The 22,578-nt window shown below is 39.0% G+C and overlaps 3 protein-coding genes across 4 annotated transcripts in view; 1 reads left to right on the top strand and 2 right to left on the bottom strand.

The window, feature by feature from the left end:
- Positions 1 to 22,578, bottom strand: part of Rh7 (Rhodopsin 7) — a 274,211-nt gene that overhangs the window by 162,442 nt on the left and 89,191 nt on the right. The window lies entirely within an intron of this gene.
- LOC135710559 (uncharacterized) overlaps positions 1 to 22,578 on the bottom strand; it is a 331,677-nt gene that overhangs the window by 236,602 nt on the left and 72,497 nt on the right. The window lies entirely within an intron of this gene.
- The window catches only part of LOC135710553 (protein yellow-like), a 44,163-nt gene that overhangs the window by 263 nt on the left and 21,322 nt on the right, over positions 1 to 22,578 (top strand). The gene's annotated exons all lie outside the window — the stretch shown is intronic.

The following is a 22,578-nucleotide window of genomic DNA, read 5'->3' as shown; positions in this document are numbered from 1 at the left end:
GCCATGTTGACAGTTGAAATATAGATAGATGCTTGTGAAATGCTGTCACCTAGTTTTCTGCAATCGTTGCAATGCGTGACTCGAAAGCATTCAAGTGGTTGTTTTGAGCGAAACCCGAGAGGAAGCTTGCTAGCGGTGGGTTATGCATGTCGGATGTTTAGCAATAATTTCGACGAAGAACTGGTTTCTGATGGTAATCAAACGGGCTCAAGAATGAAGTGGTTTTCACGTTCGGCTACTTTTGTCTTGTTAGTGCAAAACTTTTGAAACAGCGATGGCGTCCGATGTGGTGTCCGGACAATTCATGGAAGTGAGAGAACAGCGTTTGTGAAAATCACAATTATCAGGTTGACATATACAGGATATACTGAACGTGTGGGAAGCGATACAAATGGTACCGGTTGCAGCAATTATGTCATTAACCAGTACTTGTACTGCAGTTTTCCGCGCGAGTTCAGTGGTGCATTGCGTCGTGTAATACGGAGATGGCAGAAGTGGTTGGATAAAAAAGCACTACCTATTGAAGCTGAAGGTTGGTTTGAGAGAGTGGTTCTTGCGGACATTAAATTCTCTTGAATTTCTCTTTGGAAATGTCATTTTAGAACATGATGAATTCATGAATTTAATTACAGTTGCAAATGCAATTAAATCGGGAATTATGTGCCGTGCTGAACAAGCAATGTGTGATTCCATTAAAACTGAATTCTCCGTACAGTAATGGATCTGAACAGTCATGTGACTACAGATTGAGTGTGCTGCAGAGAGGAAGAATAATTTATATCTCACGTCATTCAACGCTATAAACAGCAACAGTAGGAAAACAAGCTCACACGCGGCAGAGTCTAATCCTGGTCTAGCCGCTTGATGCGACCTTGTCCTCATACATTTTAACATTCAATGCTCCAGTGGCGGCGTCGTGTTGGAGCGGAAATTATAGGGGCATTCGTTGTATTTTTACAAATAACATATTAACTTATTTATTCGTTGTCAATAAAATGTAGGCCATTTTAATTTACAATAACACTTAACATCTATTTTAATTTTCAATCTCTGACTAACCTTGAAAAGAAACGTTTTTTAAGAGAATTTTCGTTCATTGTCAAATCAATTGTTTCATAATGTTCATTATAACAAGACATCATTCTATTTAAAGGCGCGTTCCTGACATAGTTTTTTTCTTTGGTTGTTAATATAAAACATATTTCTGTTTTTTAAGGAACGAGTGGGAGCATAAAAATTGAGATTTTCTTAAATCTCTGTGGCATTCACTCTTTGTGCTACAAGATCGTTTATAAAAACTATTATTGCAAACTGCCTTCGCTTTTCAAGTTCATCCAAATTGATCAACATTCATCGAGACTCATAAGATGGTAAGGGTAAACTCGTCCAGCCTAACTTTCTTAGAGCAAATAATAGAAACAGTTTTTGAACTGATTCAATGCGGTTTATATGAGTATCTTGATATGAAGCCCCGACTATACTACAGTACTCAAGGAGGAGCCTAACATATGCAACATATAATGTTTTGATTGTGTATGGATCATTGAAATGAAAGCTAAACCTTTTAATAAACCCTAGCATGTTGCTTGCCTTGTAGAAAATGTTATTATAATGTTCAAAAAGGTCGCATCAATCTGGCTGGCAGTGATGCCGGAATCAATGTTAACGTCAGTGGCGTTGCTAATTGTTTATATTTGCGAAAAGAAAGTTGATAAATTGAGTGCACATCGTGTTTCAAGCGATGGATATTGCTGTTTGTTTATGGTTGTTTTTATTGTGTTGAGCAAAAATGATCATTGGTCAACTCCGTCAAATACCACGCACAATTTTCCGAAGGGCATTCTTCAAAAACATTAAGAATAATGAGAAGCTCGATTGTCGTCCCGGATAAGGGCCAATGTCGCAAACGTAAACAATTAATTTTTTGGCGAATTTCTCGAGAATGAAAACTCACTCAAGTAAACCACCACGATGATTGTGTAGAGCGAAAGTCCTCCTATCCGATAGAATTGGTGACAGAAACCATTGTTTACGTTTTCGACATTGGTCCTCATGAACGCTGAGGGTCGATATCACGAAAATTTTATTTTGACAGATCGATGTCCCACTATGCCAGTTATACCACTGGGGCAGCACAAGTCAACTTTTAGTCAGCTATTTTGCATGAAGTTCCACATATGTTATGTGATTTTTATAACAGGGAGAATTTAAAACTACACAATACTGCTAGTTTAGACTAACAGCCTAAAATACCAGGAACACCAAGGTCGTAGTCACCCAATAATAAATTTAAGCTGTTTAAAATCCTATTAAGTCTGTATCAATCAGCTTTGATTCAGCATTCATACACTCTTAGAATTGATTACCGAGTTCGGTCATGTTTACCGAACATTCAACAGCTGAACTGTTCGATAAAAATAAGGCATTTGAATTCATTAGTTTTAAGGCTTCAAAACAAGGAAAAGTTCACCTCAATTGCTAGACTCCATTATTCAAACAAGGCTGACAGTAGTTTTAAATTAAAATTCAGTGAAACAGCTTTGGCAGTCCACATCGTGCTCTCTTTCCGTGCGGATCTATTTGCTTTTTGCTTAAGGAAGTGTTACTACTACCTTAAGCTACAACAAATTTAAACAGCACTTTTCAGTGCTCAAGCTGTTAAAATTTTCTACCTTGTTCAACTCTTATTCCTCTTAGATCCTTGTTTGGACCCTACCCGAGGTAATCCTTCTTGGATATCGATTTGGAAAATTCCTCTTCGATCCTTCAGATTCTTATAGTAATCTGCTTGGAAGTCGATTTGGATACAAATTTACTGCCGCCATGGCGCCTAAATGCAAAAGAAAGGGGCAAACTCTTGACCCCCCTTCTGATGAAATTAATTTGAGTAATCAATTTGATTTGCTCACGGATGATGAGAATGATCCATCATCCAAGAAAAATGGAACTTTTGAATTTCGTGAAAGTTAAGTTTTCACTACAAATTGGACGTCGGGATGAATGCCGTGTATTGGCTGAAACCTTGGACGGCTTTAAATGTCTTCTCAAGTATCTTACTGAGAAGAAGCACAATTTTTTTACTTACGACACCAAAACTGAACGTGTGTTCAAGGTTGTCATGAAAGGACTGCCCAGTGGTGAATCCCTGGATCAGATCAAAGATGAATTGGCAAAATTACTTGGAGTTGTGCCACTCCAAGTAATCATGAAAATGAAATCCCGTCCTGGCGATTCACGCAACGGGATTTCTAATGATTTTTATTTAGTTCACTTCAAGTCTAGTGAACTTAACAACCTTAAGGCCTTAGAAAAGCTAGTCTTATGCTCCATGTCCGAGTGAAGTGGGAACACTTCAGGAAGACTGGAGGAAATTTCCAAAACCTCACTCAGTGCCGTAAGTGCCAGGGATGGGGTCACGGAACTAAAAATTGCTACATGCCAGCTAAATGCATGAATTGTGGTGATTCCTCTCACGCAAAGAACGACTGTCCTGTGAAGGAAGGATTTAAATGTTAAAATTGTGGTGAAAACCACAAATCCAATTTTTGGGAATGTAAGACTCGCAAAGCGATCCTACAATCTCGTTCTAACCGACAGGTAGGAAACGCTCCACGTTTCCGACCAGGTACAAATTCCTCTGCTGTTAACAACGTTCAGCGAGGAACAAATTCTACATTCGTACCCGTAGGTACAAATATCACCCCTGCTTCAAATGTATCATCTGTACCTACTCCCCTCGCTGCTAACAATGTTCAATGAGTTAATGTGGAGCTACCTATGCTGCTATTGCAGTGGGTAGAAATCAAAATACTAACCAGCGCTCTAACGGAAATTTTGACAATTTTGACTTAGGAAGCATTACTGCCCCTAAAATGGAATTTTTACAGAATTCATTAATTGACATGATTTCTGATATGCTTAAATCTAACTCCATGTTTGATGCTATTCAAACTGGAGTAAAATTTGCTAATAATATTGTCATGACTTTAAAATTCAGTAATGGATTTTAAAGCATTAAACATTTTAAATTGGAATGCTCGATATCTTAAAGATAATGAAGATTAGCTATTTAACTTTTTGAGAGTTCATAACGTGCATATTGCCGTTATAACTGAAACGTTCCTTAAACCTGCCCATAAGGTTAAGAAGGACGCAAATTACTTGATTTATAGAAATGATCGTCTTGATGGACCCTGTGGTGGCGTTGCCATCATTGTTCATAGACGAATCAAACATAAATTTTTTTCTTCATTTGAAACCAAAGTTTTTGAAACTTTGGGAGTTTCTGTTGAAACAAAATTTGGACAACTTACGTTTAAAGCTGCCTATTTGCCATTCCAATGCGTAGGCCAGCAAAAGAATTTTCTCAAGGGTGACCTCCAGAAACTTACCCGTCATAGGTCTAAATTCTTCATTATTGGTGATTTTAATGCAAAACACCGCTCATGGAATAATGTTCAAAGCAATTCCAATGGTAATATTCTGTTTGATGATTGTTCTGCAGGTTATTACACTATTCAATATCCAAACAGCCCAACATGCTTTTCTTCTGCAAGAAATCTCTCCACTATTGATTTGGTCTTAACTGATTCATATCAACTTTGTAGCCAACTGGTTACCCATGCTGACTTCTGAAATATCCCAAGAAATAATTTGTAATCCCAACAGCTCTACTTTCAATTACCATAGAGCTGATTGGGAGCAATATCGAACATTTATGGAATATAACTACGATCCAAACATTCCTTTGCAAACCAAAGATGAAAATAATTATGCTCTTGAATCTCTGGCTACTTCTATAGTTGAAGCAAGAGCTGCCTCAGTATCAAAATGCGAGGTTAAATTCGATTCAATTATAATAGACGATGATCTTCAGCTCTTGATCCGTCTTAAAAATGTCCGTAGGAGACAATATCAAAGAACACGCGATCCTGCCATGAAAGTTATCTGGCGGGATTTGCAAAAACAAATTAAAAAACGATTCTCTGCCCTGAGGAACAAAACTTTTGGAAACTCACAAAAATTATGAAAAAACCTCAAAAGCCAATTCCAGCGCTTAAAGAAGGTGGTAAAATTTTGATCACAAATTTGGAAAAAGCTCAGAAACTTGTTAAGCAATTTGAGAGTTCCCATAATTTCAGTTTGGGTCTTACTAGTCCTATTGAGAATCAGGTTGCTCGGGATTTTCTGAATATTTTCTCTCGGGAAAATATTTTTGATGATTCCTGGGGGACTGATTTGGACGAAGTAAGGTCTATAACTAAAAAGTTTCAAAATATGAAAGCTCCAGGTGATGATGGAATTTTCTATATCCTCATCAAAAAACTTCCAGAGAGTTCCTTGTCTTTCTCGGTAAAATTATTTAACAGATGTTTCCATCTGGCATACTTTCCTGATAAATGGAAAAATGCAAAAGTTATTCCAATTTTGAAGCCGGATAAAAATCCAGCTGAACCTTCTTGCTACCGTCCAATAAGTTTGCTTTCTTCAATAAGTAAACTTTTTGAAAAGATAATTTTGAATAGAATGATGCTTCACATCAATACGAACTCAATTTTTGCAGATGAGCAGTTTGGATTTCGCCATGGGCATTCAACTACTCATCAACTCTTGAGAGTTACCAATTTAATTCGTTCAAACAAATCTGAAGGCCACTCAACTGGAGTTGCTCTTCTAGACATAGAAAAAGCATTCGACAGTGTTTGGCATGAAGGTTTGATTGCTAAATTGAAAAAAGTTTAATTTTCCACTTTATATTATGAAATTAGTTCAAAATTATTTAACTGACAGAACTCTTCAAGTAAATTATCAAAATTCCAAATCTAATCGACTACCTGTTAGGGCAGGAGTTCCTCAGGGTAGCATTCTTGGGCCTATATTGTATAACATTTTCACTTCGGACCTCCCTGATTTGCCTCAGGGTTGCCACAAATCTTTGTTCGCTGATGACACAGGCATTTCCGCTAAAGGAAGAAGTCTTCGTGTTATTTAGAAAAGTTTAGATATTTTCTCTTCTTATTTACAAAAATGGAAGATTTCTTCCTACGCTTCCAAAACTCAACTTATAATATTTCCACATAAGCCTACAGCTTCGTTTTTGAAACCTAGTAGTAGTCACATAGTCACTATGAACGGAGTTCCAATTTCCTGGTCAAACCAAATAAAAAAATATCTTGGATTAATACTTGACCAAAAATTAGCTTTTAAAGATCACATTGAGGGCATTCAAGCCAAATGTAACAAATATATAAAATGTTTGTATCCTCTTATAAACAGGAAATCCAAACTTTGCCTGACGAATAAACTTCTAATATTTAAACAAGTTTTTTAGACCGGCCAAGCTTTACGCTGTGCCAAAACTAGTCTAGGTCTAGTTGTTGCACTACCAGGAAAAAAGCACTTCAAAGGATTCAGAACAAAGTTCTGAAGACGATTTTGAAGTTGCCTCCCTGGTACAATACTACCGAAGTACATAGAATTTCGAATGTTGAGACTTTAGCACAAATGTACAACAAAATAATTAATAATTTCAGGCAAAAATCGTTGCAATCCTCAATTGCAACGATTCATTCCCTTTATACTTAGTTTTTAGTTTTAAGATTTCAATTGTTATACTGACATGCAGGTGTAAAAAACCTGTTTAAAATACTGAATTGCCAAGACAGGAACAATATAAAAACACTTAGATATATATCATAACAATTAATGCTGGTAAGTTACTGTAGTAACTGGAGCACCTAGGTTAAAGTGAAATGTAATTTATTTTGAATTTGGAACAAATAAAAAGTTAAAAAAAAAGTGAAACAGCTTTTAAAATGAGGGTCAAAGTGTTACCGAACGTTCAACTGTTGAAGATTTATCTGATTTTGTAGCATCATAGTAGGTGTATGTATCAATTTAAAATTTCAAAAATCCATATTACATAATCTACTTTCGTTGATAACGTGGCTTCAAAGCCGTTTCATGCCGTAATTGCCGTATTAATGGTTTCTACGATTGAACTGTGAGTTCAATATGGATGGAAATGCCTTCACATGACCATGAGAAAGTCATCGATGAAAATCTGTCATTGTTACTTAGGACCTTATCCTTTGTTCGGCTTGATCTGTCCATATCGCTTTGCCCCGGGATTAATTCCGCTATCAAATCATACTTCAGTCCCACCCAGTTGATTGAATTGCCCCCGTCAAACTAGACGCCAATGCTAGACGTTACGCACTTCATCCACGGCAGCTGAAGTTCAGATCGTTTTAAATTCCATCCAACTCCATCATCAGCACTTGGCTTACTGCCGCACCGGTAAATAGGTACCGTATAACCATTGAACCGCGAAAGCCCGAACGATGAGAATAATTTATGCGTGTGAAATAGCTGGCAATTAATCAATCTAGCCTTTCGGCTTATCGCACCACCAAGAGGAAACAATCTGATAGGCGATCGGGATTTAGCTTAAACAAGGAGTAGCAAACCATTATCGTAACAAAGGATTATACGATATCGCAAGGTTGGTTTTCAGTTGCTTTTGATCTAAAGCTCTGTTATTATATTTCTCAAATTCACCCAGTCAACTACAGGCATCCCCCATATAGCTCGGCGAATATTTCTCCGTTATCAACCAACCAATTGAGCTGATTTTCTGTAGGTCACTAATCACATACAAAAAATCTGCTCAATTGGGTTCTTTAGGGGTTTTAAGGTAATTGGATATTCGTAAACTACATCACAAATGGAACCGAAATCCAAAATTTCATCATTTTTGGCGCACTGCAACTGTTTTAAATAAGTGTGATTACATAACCAACAATCACCATCTTAGCGCTCCTCGGTGGTACTTTGTATGGGAGTGAGCTATCAATATGTTAGTTTTGTGTCAAACAGTGAAGTGATTAGTTTGCTTTAAATCTTGATTTAAAAATCAAGATAGATGTAAATGGGATCGAAAAAAATATCGTTGTGCTCAGAAAAGGAAGCCTTTTCAGATGATGTATAGAAACCGATATACTTTTCAAAATTAAAGAACCCAATTACTTGGAGAACTGCCGAGAAATATTCGGAGGATTCCTGTACACTTGTTGGCAGGGAATGTGAAACGGGTCATACACACACACATTTGACAACTTTCGCAATCAAGCGATTCCGTTTGCTACTGGCTGATGCTGCTGCTTCTGTAGCGATCCTGTAGCGTGAAATATGATGTTTCCCCATCCGAGCTAATACAATGGGTAAAAATCTTCACAACGGACGGGTAAATATCGAGCTACACATATGAAGATAACGATATTTCTCTCTTATTACTTTCCGGTTTGTATTGGCTTTTTCCTCTCTCTCTCTCTGGTAAATATGGAAAATGATTGCTATTCGCTTTAGAGCAAACAAATTCTCATTGAAGCAACAGATTTTGTACTGCACCAAAGCGTTCGATCTTGTGACTCGTTAGTTTGCTCTTTAGTCCACAATGGAATCCATTTATTCTGTGTGTCAAGGGTCGTGTCTGAAAACTGCTGAACAATGTCGTTCGTTTAGTTTTAATTTTTTTCATTGTATTTAATCGAGCAAAGCGACAGCGATGTTATGAAAAGTGTAGTGTGGTTGAGCTTCTGATGGAAAATATTTCCATCGAATCACTGAAGGACTGGGCTCAAAGGCAGCGTCTTTCTTCTACGTTAAAAGCTTTCGATATACGACCGGATTTTTCTTTTGTTTTGGCACTCTTATTTCCGATGATACCAGGTATAATGTACTTCAAAACTGTATCAAGTTTTTTTTCTTTTCTTTTGCAATACTGCTGCTAGATACCTACACTCCCGATCATAAGTTTGGGGTCACCCTTTAAAAAATATGTTTTATTTGCTCATATCTCGGTTGTAAAGATTTTCGATCCTTATACGTCATCTGAAATTTAGTTCGTAGGTAACTGGACTAATATGTTTGTATACATCATGTTCCAAAATTCACACTGAATATTCATGACTGATTTTCTCAGAATTGGTTCGTCCAAATTTTGAAATGAAAGTGGAAGTAGAACCTTTACGCTTCCTTCACCCATCGAGATACGTTTGTGAACGTTTGGTTGTAAAATTTAGAATAATCTTTAAATGAATCAAATAGTTAATCAAGTCGTCGATGAAAAGTTTAGGGTCACCCCACCGTATGATTTGTCGCTGTTGTAAGTTTACCTAGAATTTTGGTAGCGATCAATGCTGTCAAAAAAAGTGATTCTAATGACCATGTTGAAGAAATAAGTGACCAAATAGTGACTTTCAGTTGTAAAAAAGTGGCTTAAAAGTGACCTAAGGGAAGACAGTTAGTCTCTCTGATGGCATACCAAATAAATGTTTCATGTTTTAGACTCATTCAATTAGTATCTCATAAACACTTAAATATGTACGATAGGAACCTTTGAAATGAAAGATTCAATAGAAAGTGTATGACTAAACCTGAAACACCGGAAATTCTCAGAGAATTTTATTTCTCCTGAAAATACCTAGAAGTCTCAGGGAATCTTATCATTACTCAGGACATTTTATCATTTTCTTATTATATTCTTGCACAGTTATAAGGCTCACGGAATTTTATTAAAATTTCTAAGGACCTCATTCCACAGGAGCTCTGGGGAAAAAATCTATGAGAAAAATATCAAGAGCAGAGCAATCTGCTTTCATGGTAGTTCTGAAGAACGTTAGATTTCCTTTAAAGCCTGAGATAGTTTTGAATAGAATTTCAAGAAACCACGGAATTGAATTCAAAGTAAATTTTAATGAAAATTCTTAGGAATTTCTCCTTCTCTGAACTTCAAAGGAAAATTCCAAGGACATTCTGAGGAATGAAGTTTGTAAAAGACAACGAAATCGGAGCATAAGTCCTCGTAATTTTTTTGGTGAATACTTAGGCGGTGAAGGGGATGCTAAAAGGAGGATTATAATTAAATCTGATAATAACTCCAGAAAAACTTCAAAGAAATTCGGAAAATAACTTCGAAAATCTTAAATGAAATCAATGAAATATCTGAAAATCTTTCCAAAAGACTTCTTACTGAATGAAATTGCGAGAAGTATTCTAACTATATTCTTGTGATATTTATTTTAGAGAATCCAGAGAAGCGTTCCAAGTGAATTTCTGAAATAATTCCATGAGGGTTTCAGAAGAATACGAGCGTAAGATTAGGAGAACTTCAAGCGAATTGCTGTCTTGAAGTTTTTTGTAGAGCGAGATCAATATCTTTCTTGAAGTTTTTGAAACTTCTCTAAAATGTTTGCAGTTTTCATGAAGCTTGTTGTACTACCCTGAATTTAATTGAACCATTCTTAAAAATTTTAAGCTTCCGTGAACTTCTGGACTTATGTGAAAATCTCAATAATTTTCTTAACATCTCTAAAGTTCTCTGAAAATCTGGAAACTTCTTGAAATTTCCCAATAATTTGGTGAAGCTTATGGAACTGAACTCCCCTGAAATCCGCCTTGTTTTTGGAGCTTTATTAAACATATGTGAAATGCTCCCGAAATGTCCATATAAGTTCCTGAAGTTCACGGATCTTTCCTTAAGTTCTATAGACTTTATGAAGTTCTTGAAATGTTTCTGACGATCTCTGTACTTTGGTTTTTGAAGTTATTCTGAAATTTCAGGAACCTATTCAAGCTCCCGCAAGTTCAAGTTCTTGAAACATCTTTAAGGTTTCTGCAATTTCTGGGCTGATGTTCTCGGAGCTTCCCTAAAGCTTTCAATTCTAATGAAGATCTCGGTTCTGCTTTAAAATAAATGGAATTCTCTTGAAAAACTTCCCTGGAATTCTCTGGACTTCTGTGAAAATTCCTGAAATATTTCTGAAGTTATCATAAATTTTCTGAAGGTCTCTTTACTGAATCTCTGATGTTCCTTAAGGGTTCTCGATTTAATTTCTGCACATCATGGAACTATCCTGAATTTGTCTAAACTAACGCTTATAGATTTTGAAACCAATCCAATAGTCTGAGCTAAAGGCTCGGGACTTCCCCTTAAGATGTATGGAATTCCCGAAAGATCGCTATATATAACTTTTCTAAGATAATTAGAACTTCTTAAATGTTTCCACAATTTTGCTAGTACGAAAATTCAAGACATTAAAAATGTTGTGATCTTAGACTTACTAACATGAAGTAAAGCTGTTGCTTTGAAACTGATTGTCATGTCTGAAAAACGTTTGCGTTGATTGTAGCTCTTCAAAAAAAAAAATATATATTTTTAACGTTTTTTTTTATTATAAACCTAGAAATTAACCGCCAAAGTTTTGAAATGACCTCCAAAACTCAGGGAACTTTATTTAGCCAAAATAAGTGGACACTCTGTAGATAGAGAAAGACGATTAAACGTCAAAATACTCTATACAGGGTCGTCAACTTCAAATCGTTCGAAAATTAAAACAAAATGTAGGCCTATCCTACACACTTCAAGAAGAGTGATCACTCTTGAAACAAATTGACGTTAAAAGAAGTGACTGATTACAAGAAAAAGTGACTGACTTGAAAAAAGTGACCAAGTCACTGACTCGCTACGAGCCCTGGTATAGATAAATGGAAAATATGATTAGCCACATAGCAACGAAGTAAGATGAATTCATTGCCTTTCAAATGCTACTAAGAAAACTAAAATTGGACAACAAATGGCAGAGAAATAAACAAAAAAAAAATCATACTGTATGGTGTCCCAGAATGTCTTATCACGATAAAAAAAAAACAATAACGTAACTCTGTTTACAGCAAATTCGATTTTTATTTCGTATTCATGTTCTCTATAGTATTCTATTACAGTTAATTACGATCAGCCGTAAGCAAAGAAGCGGATTTGAGATCTCCTGCTACTCATAGCTTCAGATGCCGTTCCAACAATTTTGGATACTTTTTCCAAGTCTTTCGCAATCTTTGTAACGTAATCCACTGCCTTTACGTGTTTTCGCAAATATGCTTTGGTCAGGGCCCAAAAAGTTTCGATTGGCCTGGTCTGCGGACAGTTTGGCGATCTCCTTGGGTACGAATTGGACCTTTTTGGCTTTATACTAGACTACCATGTCCTACCGACGCCAAATCCGGCCTAAACAGAACTGAGGCGTCGTGTTTTCGGATCATGGGTAAGAGACCCTTGTTTAAACACTCCCGCACGTAAGCATCGGTTGTAATTGTCTCCGTTGCCAAACCATAGGCTTTCTATCGAACTTTTCGGTAAAAATCGACCTATCCGCGTCGTTAACACTTTGGCCGTCACGAACGGTGTAGTACTGATCACCAGGAAGACTTTTGTAATCAAACTTAACGTATGATTCATAGTCCATAATCACGCACAGCAATTGGTCGTATAACTTCTGAGCCCTCGGTTTGACGGATGCGGCTTGTTTAGACGTAAGAATACGTCTTTCGGCAACATATTGGGGGTGTAATTTTCAAAAAAACCAAAATCGACCACGTTACGAAAAGTGGTCAGGTTTTGGCCACTTTTAACTCTGTCAATAGTGGCGTTGTAGATTGTTCTCTAGTACACGACGAAAGGCTGCCCGCAAGCGTGAGCTGCAACTCACTGAGCGGTCCATTCGCTTAAGAAGGAGGAAGAAGTTGCGCTGCTACTGATCGGATTTCTGTTGCTCGTCGTGAGCCGCTGTGGGGGCCATCTATGACAAGCGCGTCACCGTTCCAAACAACATTCAGCTCCCAAGCCTTATCTGTGTAAAACACCTTAATAGCTCAGCATTACTCCACCATCACGACAAAACGGTCCATTTCAGAACCACCATAAATTTGTTAAAAGTATTTTCTGGACACTTCTCGCGTTACCTTTCATTTAGATCAATCTACATTCATCAATTCTCTTGATCGATTCTCTCTCTCTCTCTCTCTTTCATTAATAACTCGGCTCCAAAAACATGTTCAGCTGTTATTATCGTCTAATACGCTTTATAATAGTTCCGGAGAACTTCGAGCTCAATCTAAAAAACTAACAACAATAACAGGTAGATGTATGATTCCTTTATCATTTATTTTTTTTTTTATTATTATTATTATTATAGTCACTTTAACACTCTTAGGTCATTCGTGACTTGTCCGGGGTGAGATTTGAACTCGTGACTTTAGCGTGAGAGGTATGGATGTTAACCACTACGCCGGGGTCGCCCCCTTTATCATTTAGTATAGTTTGTTTGCAAGATTGTTCTTTTATTCACGAGAAATCGGCAATTGACATGTTGTTTACAAAAATAGTTACGCCCAAATCTCAAAGTTCTCCGGAGTTTCTTTCGATAGACTATGTTAAAAAATTAACCCGAACTATGGATGCGGCCAAGTTATCAACGAAAGCGAGAGTCGATGAAGAGAATCGATCAATGTAGATTGGTCTATTTGAAAAGTGACGCGAGACTTGTCAACGTCATCAAAAGGATGTCAGTTCCCATAAGTATAAATCTAACATACCATGTAATTTAAGGCAACATTGGAGGTGCAATTTCAAAAACCAAAGTCGGTCGCAGTATGAAAGTGGTCCGATTTAAATCCAGAGATGATGGATTTTAATTCCTAATACGCCGCGTTAAATCAGAACCGAAGAAAGAAGACCCGCTTCGATGCATGCGGCGTCTGCTGGAGTGGATAGCAGGAGACCAGATATGATGCGGATGTAGCTGTTGTAGACTGGTGCTATGGTTCTAACCAGCTTCTTGGAAGCGATGCAAGTAATTTCCGTCCCGTAAAGCAACCTACTTTTGATGATGGCGCTCGCGCCACCCGGAACCGAACATCGCGGTTGTTGGATCGGTGAGGCCGAGAGATCGTTTTAACGAGGTTGAGTCTACTGCGGCAGTCCTTTTTGACCTGTTGGAAATGCTGGTCGAAGGAGAGCGTTCGGTCGATCAGTACGCCGTGGACGCGAACTGTTTTCCTGTTTGGAATGGCTTGGTCGTGGATCAAAATTGGGGTGCTATTGACTCGGTGCTGAGACGGACATACGTGGCATCCGATGCTCTTCCTGGCGGACAGCTGGAAACCCATCGAGTCGGTCGATTTGACGACAGCAGAGACTGCCGCTTGCGCTTGCCGTAAGGTTCGGATCTGTGTACGACCGGTGGCCACAATCAGCACATCGTCAGCGTAAACAAATATGTAAATACGCCTAGGTAGCCGGTCAAATACCCCCTTCATTGCCACCAGAAACAACGTGACTGCGATAACGGAGCCTTGAGGGACTCAGGTCTCCTCGCTGACACTTTTCGACCGCGTGTTCCCCACCAATACACGGTCGGTCAAGAAGTTTCGTATGAAATACATCATATGCCCCTTCAAGCCTCAGTTTGTAAGTTTTTTTTCAGGACGGCTGACGTCCACGTCCGGTTGAAAGCCTTGGAGATGTCCAAAGAGATGATTTCAACGTGGTGTTCCTGGTCGTAAGCTTCGTTGAGGACGACCCCCAGAGTGGCAATGTACGTGGACGTACCGAAACCTTGTCGGAAGGCATGTTGTCGGTGGTCGAGCAAGCTGTTTTTCTCAAGGAACATCTTGAGTTGACGGTTCACCATCCGTTCGAATACCTTGGCCATGCAGGATGTGAGAGCGATCGGCCGGAACTTAGAAGTGCCCCTGTCTTTTTCGTTTGCTTTCGGGATGGGCACGACGAGACTCTCCTTCCACAGCGTCGGGTAGGTATCAGAGACCCAGAGTTGGTTGAGCATCTCAAGCATGCAACACTTGCCCTCAAGGGGTAGCTTTTTTAAAAGTGGATACCCGAGATCGTCAGGTCCCGCAGATTTGCCGTTGCTGCGGCTTAGTGCGTGCTGGAGTTCCTCCCAGGAGAAAGGCTCGTTGATCTCGAGGTTGATCTGACGGCGGGATGCTGAACTCAGCGACTGATGTACGGGTAGGCTTTGCCAACCGCTGAAAGTGGCTATCGTAACCGGAGATGGCCGAAATTTCTGCGAAATACCCTCCGAGTTCTTCGGCGATGGCTGCCGGTTTGGATATGGTAACTCCGTTAGCTTGTACATGTAATGGCGTCGAGTGCCGTTTACCGCTGAGAGCATTAACCCTGCTCCAGAGATTGTGTAGCGATCGAAGTCTTTCTTTGTTCATTATTTTGACCAAAGGCACGAGTTCAAATCTTACCCCGGACAAGTCACGAATTATCCAAGAGCGTTAAAATGACTATAATTTATTAAAAAAAAAACTACAAGGTACAGCCCTATGGGGTTGTACGCAATGGTGACGTAGGACTACGTGATCTTATATAATAAATGTTATTTTTTAACTGCGGCAGCAGGTGTTTTGTGCAAGAATAGGAATTTGAGCGGGGCTCTCTCTGTTAATACTCTTTAGTATGACCATAATTACCCTGAAAGGAACCTTTTGAAATCCAGTTTAGTTGGGACATGATCAGAAATTTAATTCTTTTGGAAAATCTTGGTGGCCCTGAAAAAGGCCGATGGTAGTACGATGGAGTCTACGACAGGTTGGAAGGCCGTAGAATATCAGTTTCCACCCAGCTAAAGCTCCTCTACTTTTTAGTTTTTCTCGTTAAACTCCTTCCCTAAACAATTTGATAAATCTTAGCAGAAAGACGCTTAACACTTTTTTCGGCGAATTTATGATCCTGTTTCACGTCATGGTTCTTCTCTATGCCTGTTCAGATAAATTAGTATTGTATTTATTTTCTCTACTGCGCTAAATCAAACGAGAATAAGAAGGGATGTTGATTACGCGTTCGAATTATTGGAAATTCGATAACTATTTAATCGAATAGCTGGAAAAATCTTTACGATTAATCGTTAATCGAATAATTGGATTTTTAGGCATCCCTAGAAAATAGTGTAATTTCATGTTATTTGGTGGCTCTTCGAAACAACCGTATTGCAACCAGTAAGTGTAACCCAAGAACCACCGATGCTAGTTTTCATTGCTATGACGACGACTGAATTAAGGGGCTTAGAAGCAGAGGGGTGAAATTCAAATATCTTCATCGATTGCCTCTTATGATGACCATGGCTTCACTAACCTATTTCGCACTATTTCTGCTATGCTCTTCTATCATCCAGAAGAACAAACATATCAATGAATGTGTTTGCCGTCGAGTTATTAACGGAACACAAAGTCAATGAAGAGAATCGATCAAAATCACTAAAGGGTGTTCACGATGAAATTGCCACACACAAAATTGATTCGCAAAATTCGAGTTTTCATCCGATTGCCATCAAATTTTCAGGGATTGAGAAATAACTATTAAACTTCATTTTACCATTTACTCGTATTTTATTTACAGTCCATACGCAAATGCCCGCACCTTGGCCTTAACCCCGGCCATAAGATTCTGCACAACCTGTGAATCAACCGTTTTTGCATGTAAACCCATACTTTCTTCAGTTCCTCGACTGTCTTCACTACCTTAGGTCGTTTAAGAAGGTGCTGCTTCATAATCGCCCAGTACTTCTCGATGGGGCGGAGCTCCGGAGTGTTGGGAGGGTTGAACATTTTCGGCATACCACTTCAGCACGTCCTTGGAGTAGTGGCATGAGGCCAAATCCGGCCAGAAGATTGTTGGGACGTTGTGGGCCTTCAGGAGAGGAAGCAGCCGCTTCTGGAGGCACTCTTTTATGTACACCTGTCCGTTCATCGTGTCCTGGGTCACGAAAGGTGCACTCCGCTTCCCGCACGTGCAGATGGCTTGCAAAACCAGGAATTTCTTCGGAAATTTGGACATCTTCTGAGTACGGACATGCTCCGGAACGTTGAACTTATCCTTGGCCGTGGAAAACAGGTTGCCGGGGATCTGTTTGAAGTCGGCCTTCACATATGTTTCGTCGTCCATGATGCAGCTTCAACTTTCGTCAGCATGTTGAGGTACAACTTCCTGGCACGGGTTTTGGCGGACTTGTTCTGCTTCTCGTCACGATTAGGGGCCTTTTGTACCTTGAACGTTCGAAGCCCAGCCTTAGTTTTGGCCTTCTGGACAAAACTTCGGCTTAGGTGCAGCTTCTTAGCCACATCCCTAACGGAGGCGTTCGGATTTCGGTTGAAGGCCCCAACTACGCGGTTGTGATTTTTGGTGTTGTACGGAATACTTTTTCCTTCACTTCTGGGCTTCCGATCGGTGGTCAACCATTCCTCGAACCGCTTAATCACTCGCGACACCGTGGAATTCGCGATTCCCAACGTTTTAGCGATGGAACGATGCGAGAGATCCTTGTTCTCGTGATGAATGCGCAAGATTTTATCACGCACGAGCTGTTCTTTCGACTCCATTTCCGCGAGTTTTGATCACAGGACTTAAAAACTTGCAGGATGTAAATAATGCACTATGAACTAAATCCACCCAAATTTTCATTAAATTCTACCCAACGGTTAAAAAGTTAGAGCAATTTCATAGTGTGGCAATTTCATCGTGGACATCCTTTAGAACCCCTGCTCCCAAGTTTGGTTACAAGATTACAACTCTGGAGAGCATTTTGTGTGGTCGTTCGGGGCGTGTGGTTCTGAATATGACGATGAGTGTGCAAAATGCTACACAATTGCATCCTCCCTATTCACACACGCCCGAAGATCGAAGGCGAATGCCACTTCGACTTGTTTCGTCTACTAACGACTCTCTAAAGACAGTGTTGGGGAAGCAGTAATACTAAACTACCGATCATAAGTTTAAGGACACCCCCAAAAAACCATGCAAATATGTTTTGTTCAATTATCTCTCATTTAACGTTCAATTTTCCATCTCCAAAGGTTATTTGAATGGTACGAATGGTATAGCATAAGTGTTCTACTACTACTTTTATTTCAAAATTTGGCCAACCCAATTCTGAGAAAATCAGTCACGATCTTCCAGAGTAAATTTTGAAAAATATTGTAACTTTGGGTGAACTTTTAGCACACAAAATTTAAAAATTATATTGAACAATTTGACTACGAGGAAAGTTCCATTCAATACCTTTCAAATGATCTAAAGAGAACGAAAATTGGACGTAACATGACAGAGATATGAACATAACAAATTTGTCATGTTTTTTTTTTGGGGGTGTCCTTAAACTTATGATCGGGAGTGTACATCGACATGTTTCGCATAGAAACGATTCTCTAATGACTGTGTAGGGGAAGCAGCATATGCATGTACGGCGGATTTGTTAGTTGTTTTAGACGCTTTTTGACAATGTTGACATTTACCACTTTTACAACATTTTTTGTTGGAAATAAACGGTCAAAATCATTGTTATCGGTGCGTAGAAATATTTCTGATCGATTGGTGATAAAGTTATTAAAATTTGTCCAGGGGCAGCTGAGTTATTTACGTTGAAAATCTTTCATAATTTCGTAACATGTACCCCCATATAGAAATCACAAACGTAGTCCTGCGTCAAAAACTAGAGAAACTTCCCGGAGTAGGTCAGAGGCAACTTTTTAAATTAAGCTTCAAACACACCCGACATTGTTTCGGGCGAGCTTGACCATTCATGCGAAGCATCAAATGTTAAGAATTGGCAATTGGTTAATATTGGATGCATATTAAGAACCAACAAATGTTTGGTCATAAAACAGAAGATGGGATACTTTGGGATTCATCTTAAAATTATGGAAGCCTAAAATAAATATTTGTATTCTACAAGGCGCTAATTCTACAACTCAATGGTCCCTAATTATCGGAATATGGAGAGTAGACTGAATTTTTGATTCTATAGCAAATTTTTGCACCGTAAGCTTAACCATTTTTTAATTTAAGTTATTGATTGATTTGGATGCCGATAACTTACTGACCTGATTAGTTGACTTAGGATCTATACTACATCAATCAATCCCAAGCCTTCCACCTTTTTTTTCTGCCAACAGCTTTATAATTGCTGAACGTCCTTGCAATGATTTCAACTCACCCGCTAAGCAACGAGTCTAGACAAAAACAAGCTGGTCCCATCTTTGTGGGGTAAACCTTTTTCTAGGCGAGTAGTATTTCTATCACTCAAGTCAAGCATGGCCAACCGTAAAAGGAGAACACAAGGTAGATTTTTTATTTGGCAATGAAAGATGGATTCTCGATAAATTGGAATCCTATCTCAGTCACTTAACTGGGAGTGGTAAGTCTTTTTTGTAAACTTTATCGTTCGCTTTACGTCTTCGGACAAACAAAAAAACCAAATGACGCAACTGCTTTCTATGACACATTTTTAATTGGATGGTATTTCAATTTTTGTTTAACTAAGCCATCGATGATTTACTTTTAAATTCCATTCGCTGTAAAATAATAAGCCTCATTATGCTTTATAATAGCAGCAGGAACTTCCTCTCACCAGAGATACGGAGGGTCACGAACTTATTAATCGAGAGGTTTTAATTTATGACATGAATAGCGGCACAGAAAAGGATCCAGAAAGTGAGGTATTTCCATTGACGAAAAGAACGCTTTTGTGCCTTCAGTTAAGATGGGTAGCATGCTTTGATGGCGTGAAAGCCCTTGGCATCGCTTGCTGAGCATAAAAAAGTTTCAATTTGTCGATTCGCCGATTATGTCGACTTCTATTCTGTGTCAATAGTCCAGGGGGCGGGACACCTTTGCCGAATAAATTAACATATTTTATGATATTTTCATTTTCTTCTTTCTTCTTAGGTTTAAGATCAAACCATGTTCACCACAAAAAGCTCTATCTTTTACATGTATTCGTCTTTGAAAACATTCATATATTGTCGATTGTACTTTCAAATCTATTTAAGTTGTCTTCCCCCTTACAAAAGTCATCACCAAACCCATGAACTGATTGATTGTGCCATTGTGAAGGCATTACACTTTTAGCCCATTCGACGCCCCCAACGGCAGAAGTGCAAATTAGGGCTGCGAAATCATGACCTTTTGTTCAATCGTCACTGTAGCCGAAAATGGAATTAGATCCTAACCTGTAGTCACGAAGCAACTGCAGGAAAGTCTGAAAGCCATAAAGTTTTCGTCTGCCGACTGACTGGGAGTGCAAATTGACGCCCCAGTAGTGGGGCTGGGGGGTGTTAAACTCAATTTGGGTGACCTTTCAGCTTGGACTTAGACTTTTTCTCTCTCAACCAACCATGAATCAAATGGTGGGTTCCATATAGATTTGCGGTAGGTACCTACCGCACGACCTTGTGACAGTTGTTTTCGCTGCGGCCGGAGTTCAACACTAGGCAAATCAGTGAGGCAGCACAAAAAAAAAGAACATGCAACTGAACAAGAGATATCTATAATTGATGTCGGTGCGATGATGTCTGGAGCGAGCTGTTGTGGGTTGGTTGGTTGGTTATTTGGTTGGCTAAGCTTAGTAGCTGAGTCGTGCTGAGCAGTGATGGGTGTTCTTGAATTAGTGTCAGACTTGGTGGGATTGATTGGTTCATGCGTTAAGCCCGTTGCTAATAAACAGATGCGGTTGAGTTGGCTTACGAGAGTTAATATGCGGGGTTATAGATTTGTTCGATGATACGGTTCAGATGAATTCGACTGGCTAAATTTGGAACCGATCAGTACACTAGTTTCAGCCAGGAGCTTTATGAAGCATTTATCGTTCTTGCGTCCCAACTCGCTGCTTACCAATCAAGCCGGTGGATTCCGATGCCCGGTTATCATGTAAATTCAATGATATCGAGAATGATATCGTACTCGAATGTATATAGCTGCGTTTCTCAATCTGTGGGTCGCGGTTACCAGACAACTTGGACATAAGTTTTTAAAATTTAGAACAAAAAAAATCTAATTTTTGAGTTAAGTTATATTTTAAGTTAAACTTATTAGATTGTGGGACATTTTTGGTATTTCGACAAAAAGATTCTTGGCGTTGAGACTTGGACCCGGAGACGGTTTTCTTTCGTACCATTTCGTCACTTTGATATGATTTTCTCTTTAATTTTAAAACTATTATGTCGAGTGCGCTTCGAGAACGGTTGTGTTTTGGCTCCGCTGCGTGCTTTTATTTTGTTTCAGTTTTTTTAGTCCGGCCCAGGGGAACGACACTTCAGGATTATCCCATTTTTGTCCAAATCTCTCATAAAATTTCCAATGTGCCCAAAATTTTAATCCATCCCATCTATTCTGTCTATTCCCAACTTATCCCTTCCGCATTATAGTCGCTATATTCATAGTCTGGCGGATAGAATCGCGGGTACCAATTGAGCTGTCAAATAGCGGAACCAATCGAGCAAATCACGACCAACAACAGCAAAGAGCACACCAGCTAATTGCGAACAAAACTTCGGAACCCCTTTCCTCGTGACTCAAGACTCGCCTACGCAAATTAATACCATCTTTGAGTTAGGGAAAGTTTCCCCTATTTGATGATGCCGGTAATTTGCGTTCGATTGGCGAGGAAATAATAATCAACGTTTTGTCTATAAAAGTTGATAGTACCTTTTCAATTGTTGATCTACAATATATTGAATTGCTTTTTCATAAATCGAAATTCTATCTGCCAGACTATCAATATAGCGGCTATATTCTGTATGCACACAAATTATCAAGCATGACGTGCAGTTTCTCGCAGTAATCGCTGTCAATTTTCAACGATCTCATTAATCTCTCGTTCATAATCCGTCACGGGGACAAAAACATCAAGAACATCATGGAGGAGACGGCAACGCACATCCACTTTCCGGACTCAAACCGATCGAATCCGACGGAGAAGAGCAACCAGGTCTAGATAGAAACGGGCAAGTCTGACAGCCACCATATGGATAATACAAAATTATTATCTCTAGAGTGATTTGAGATTTGGGCGTAATTGCATTTGTAAACAAACACGTCTATCGTCAATTTCTCGCGAATGAAAGCTCAATTTCGAAAACTAGTAACACTATCAGGTGAAGGAATTATTCCTCTTTCATTCGGCATAGCTTGTTTACGAGATTGAGGTTTTATTCAAGAGAAATCGGTGGTTGACGTGTTTGTTTACAAAAGCAATTACGCCCAAATCTCAAATCACTGCAAATGTGAAATTTCGTTATACTCTAAAAATCAATAAAATTTTTGAAAAATACAGATTTTTTTGAAGCCAATCTACCAGCTTACACTTTTTATAAAATTGTGAATCTACATAGTTTTTTTTTCTTTCAATGTATTCCGGAGAACTTCGAGATTAGGGCGTAATTGCTTATGTAAACAAACACGTCATTTGCCGATTTCTCGCGAATTAAAGCTCAATCTAAAAAAAAACTAACAACACAAATAGGTAGATGAATGATTCCTCTATCATTTGGTATAGTTTGTTCGCGAGATTGTTCTTTTATTCACGAGAAATTGGCGATTGACGTGTTTGTTTACAAAAGCAATTCCGCCCAGATATCAACGTTCTCCGGTTTTGTTTCTCTCTCTTTTTTTTTTTTTCCTTTGATTTGTTTTCCGTCGATCTTGTTTTGCGTGCTGAGCACCAATGCTACCGACGCCAGAGAGGCAGCTCCCACACCTGGACCCTACCTATCGACCCATCAACTCATGAACCGGGGACCAACATCCCGGCGGCGCCGACTGGGATTGAACCCAGGCCTGCTGGGGTGAGAGGTAATCACGCTTACCACTACACCACCGGCGCCGCTTCAATTGTTTCTCTCAAAGAGCATTTAATTACCTACAGCTTCTTTTCAGTTATC

The sequence above is a fragment of the Ochlerotatus camptorhynchus genome, unplaced genomic scaffold (genome assembly GCF_037179485.1).
Source record: "Ochlerotatus camptorhynchus isolate MF236.1 unplaced genomic scaffold, CSIRO-AGI_Acam_v1.1 ptg000391l, whole genome shotgun sequence".
Taxonomy (NCBI): domain Eukaryota; kingdom Metazoa; phylum Arthropoda; class Insecta; order Diptera; family Culicidae; genus Ochlerotatus; species Ochlerotatus camptorhynchus.
Note: the sequence above shows the minus strand (reverse complement) of the source record. Positions and strands in the feature narration are given on the sequence as shown.